Source organism: Nannobrachium achirus (assembly GCF_963921795.1).
Source record: "Nannobrachium achirus genome assembly, chromosome: 9".
Lineage (NCBI taxonomy): Eukaryota > Metazoa > Chordata > Actinopteri > Myctophiformes > Myctophidae > Nannobrachium > Nannobrachium achirus.
Window position 1 is genome coordinate 56249175 of NC_137818.1, and position 4299 is coordinate 56253473.

A 4299-nucleotide genomic window follows, 5' to 3' on the forward strand; every position below is an offset into this window, starting at 1 on the left:
GGGACCAGCATTCCTGGGGATGCCACTGGTGATATCAGCAGAGTTTGGTATATAAGAGCATTCCTGGTAAGTCTTCATTAACAGCCAATGAGACCAGAAGGGCACCAGAGCAGCTTAGGTAGGATTGCATGTTTGCCCCTGTGATTCTGAGTCTGTCTGTGAACAGCTCTATACAACCCACCTTCAAAAGTGCTTTCATTGCTGCCTATAGAGGACACTGCACTGGGCAGCCCAGCCTGGCAGAGACATACATGCACTCTGAGGGGTGATTTCTTTGTATTTGTTTTAAACCTGTGAAGCAGTGCGCAGTTGGGATGGGAGGATGTCCATGGTTTTCACACTACATATCTGTACACGTCCGACGCACTCCGGCTGCGTTCAATGTAATCCTTGTCGATGAGCACCTCAATGCACTCTTTGATCACGCTAATGCTGGCTTTGGACTGATCCCAGAGCTCTTGGATGAGGCTGTTGTGTGGCAACACCTTGCGGACCTTCATGATTTTCACTATGGCAGCTTGTAAATAGAGCTTTTTACCTTCTATGGTTCTCTTCAATCGGCACCCTGAACCTTTTCTCTTTACTGGTGAAGTTCATATTTAACGAAAACGTGGACTCTTCATCTATTTCCTCTTTTTGCAAGTGGCAGTTGAGAATCTTGGCGTCCAACAAGGACTTGATAGTCCTATGAAGCTTCGACAGCTCCATCTGTGTGCTGACCTGCAGCACCTTGCAGGACACCGTTTGGCTGTTGTTGAAGGCCAACAGCACAGCCATTTGGTGCATTGTCACCATGGCCATGTAGGGCTTCGACAGATGCTTCATCTTGACCTCTCCTGTGCTGACATTGTGCAGCCAGGTTAACTTTCTACCACTGAAACGCCGAGTATGGAACGATTCAAACATCTGCACCATCTCCTTTAGCTCTTGAGGTAAGGATAATCGTGTTAGGGTAGATATTTCAGGCCAGGCTCCTGCTTGTAATACTTTGATGTTGAAGCTGATGACCTCCACAGTCTTTATATGGACAACAAGGTTATTGAAGCTGTGGTTGAGATCTGCGCTCACACTCATGTCATTGCACATTCTGCGGAGCTTGGATGTGAAATCAAAACCACATAATTGCTTTAGCTTGTTGATCATGGCTTCTTCTGAGTCCATTGACAACGAAAGGCCATATATTAAACGCTTTGATAGCATTCTAGCATAGAACGTCTTAAATAAATCCTTGTCGTCAATGCACAGGAACACTATGCCGAAGCTGATCAGTTTGTCCTCCACCACCTCCTTTGCAGACTTCAGCAGCTTGTCACAGTACCTGGCCAGCAGTTCTGGAGCTTTACAGACACTCCTGGGTTCCGAGTAGTTCACCACCGAAGTCAAAGCCATATTGAGTGCCTTCAGGAAACAGCGATCCCCGTTCAGAACTGTGTTAATGAGCTGAACAAATCTACCATGAACCTCCAGCACAGACTCGACAAAGCGGGTGGGCAGATGATCATCCTGGGAGAGGCCCCTAGTGGCTCGGAGGCCCTCGCTGTAGATGTGGTCCTGCAGCTCCTGGATCATGTGGGATAAGCCACCAGACACGCTCTGCAGTAAGGTGTACATGTTGGCCATGTCGTCTGCCTTCTCTTGCCGGATGATGTTCTGACAGTCGTCAAGGAGGAAGTCCAGGTGGCCGCCAATCATCCTCTGCCGGCATTCCTGGATGACTTTGGAGGTGGTGCTGGGTTGCAGCAGGTACTTATGACATTGCACCTCCTCTCCTTTCAACCTGGCTATAACCGTTTTCATATACTGTGAACAGTTGGACTTGTGCAGTAGCACGTTGGATTCCCGTGCATAACATTTCCCCATTTGTGTCAGAAATGGCTCCTCAAGAAATTCCCGATAAAACACAGTTGGTAGGTTCTTCTTGTGCTTTTCTATTTGGCCAAAGGAGTCTATGAGTTTGAATGAAGTAATTACTTTATCTTTGTTTTTGTTGAGGTGCGTCCGGATCAGCAAAGCTTCACAGGGCCGGAGTATGAACTCTCTCCACATGTCTAACGCCATCTCTTGGATCTTGTACTTCCGATTTTCTTCTGCCGGCAGAAGAACTTTGTTCAGAGTGCTGATATAACTGTACAAACGGTCTATTTTGTCAGCGCCCTTGCGGTACTCTTTCCAGTATCGATCGTACTTGTACTTCCGAGAAGCGTTGTCTGATTCTACAAGGTTCAAAGACAACTGCCGTACATGGTCTTCCAGAAACACCCTGGTCTGTGTGTGTAATTTCTCTGGGTTTGCATCATACAAGTCATACAGCTCATGGATGCTGCCATTCCATCTACCTCTCTCCACATCACCAAGCGCCAGAAATATTTTGAGCGTCGTCTGGAGATTGTTCCATCCCTCGTCAAAATCCACTATCATGGGCCTCTTCATTTCTAGTACATTTGTTTGGCTTCTTTTAAGGTTATGGACTATAATTCACCTTTTAAATAGTTTAGGTTTCTAGTACATCTAGGTAAATTCTAAAGATTCTGGACTATAATTCTCTTTTAAAACAGTAGAGTTTCTCGACTGTCAACATTATCAACATTAGTGGTTTACAATTGCTTACCTCTAACCTGTACTGATGGCACAAAGCAGCACACTGTGCTTTATATCCTACACCACCACAGTGACGTATATATGATCGTTATAGCCTGCACCACCACAGTGACGTCTTCAATCTTTTCAGGCCAAGGACCCCTTATATAGATTCCATATATAGTGTAATATCGTTTGACAGCACAATCATCAGTGTATTTTGGATTCATGTCAATTTGTGTTTTCAGATATTTAACCACTTGAACCATCAACACTTAACTCTTATTCTGCTTTGAACGTTCCTGTTCGCCCCAATTTTAACGAGTGAGGACGGCCAATGCGGCGCTCGTTCGTTTACCTCGTCTGATGACTGTAAGCTGATGAGGGGTCGTGCCGCCGTGTACCTTAATCACATCGCGAGCAGTGATGTTCTTAAAATCCATTATGCGTTGACATCAACAGAGAACATTTTGCTTCCGTGTTGATTATCTCAGGCCCTGGGGCTTTGTGTGCTCTTCCTCTCCCCATTGTATGGGAAAAGGAAGCGGCCACATTCACATTAATGGCATTACGCCCCCCTCTGCTGGCTGGCCTGCGAAAGCGCAGCCTACCAAGCAATATAAGGCAAAAAAAAAAAAGAAAAAAAAAAGTCTCTAAAATCTACTATAACGTTGCAAAGGTAAGCCGCTTTTTGATGGCGCCAAACCCAATAAATAAATACATAATCTGGCAGTAAGAGAGTTAATAAACTTGACCTTTCATTCGGTACTTAGTGTGTGCTCTTTTTTTCCCCCTCTACACCAAACCTCTTTGCTGGAAATAGCCGATCTAGATCTGCTATTTTTGGCTAAAGTTCTCAGAATATGGACACTAGGATTCAAGGGGTTAATATAAAAAAGGAGAAAAAAGTTTCACACAAAGATTTGGAGGACACCCTGTAGTAACTCTGAGGACCCGCTAGGGGTCCCGGACCCCCTGTTGAAGACCCCTGACATACTGTATTATGAACCTTACATCACTAGAGTGTCATCTACCTACTGTATACATTAGCCAAATCCATGTATGTGTGTGTGTGTCTGTCTGTGTCTATGTTTATGCCCGTAACCAATCACGGGCTACGGGCCATGGGTCTGTAGCCAATCAGAGAGGGGCAAAGGGCGTCGTTATAACATAGAGGCATATATAGGCCACGAGAGGGGCCGTCTATGCCCGTAGCCAACCAGATGGGCATGAACAGTTATATGTCTGATCAATAATTTTTTATGACGTAATTAGGCGGCCTAAACGCGTTATAAATCAGAGTTAACCAATCGGGTGCCTATGTGACTATGACATCATGGACAGATCAACAGAATCGAAGTGTTTCATTGGTCTAACGGACTTGTGTCATCATCATTTGTGACATCATGGTTTTGGTAAAAAAGCGGTCTATAGGAGCGGTTAGCACCGCTCAAAAAGGAGAAAAAAGTTTCACACAAAGATTTGGAGGACACCCTGTAGTAACTCTGAGGACCCGCTAGGGGTCCCAGACCCCCTGTTGAAGACCCCTGACGTACTGTATATGATCCTTACATCACTAGAGTGTCATCTATCTATCTATACATTAGCCAAATCCATGTGTGTGTCTGTTTGTGTCTATGTTTATGCCCGTAACCAATCACAGGCTACGGGCCATGGGTCCGTAGCCAATCAGAGAGGGGCAAAGGGCGTCGTTATAACAGA

At 45.4% G+C, this 4299-nt stretch overlaps 1 pseudogene across 1 annotated transcript; it reads right to left on the bottom strand.

Annotated features, from left to right (window-relative positions):
• Window positions 1-335: 335 nt before the first annotated feature.
• LOC308290995 (cullin-2-like) lies at window positions 336-2430 on the bottom strand (annotated as a pseudogene). Its single transcript has one exon. The product of its transcript is annotated as a cullin-2-like (transcript).
• Between the last annotated feature and the right edge of the window lie 1869 nt (window positions 2431-4299).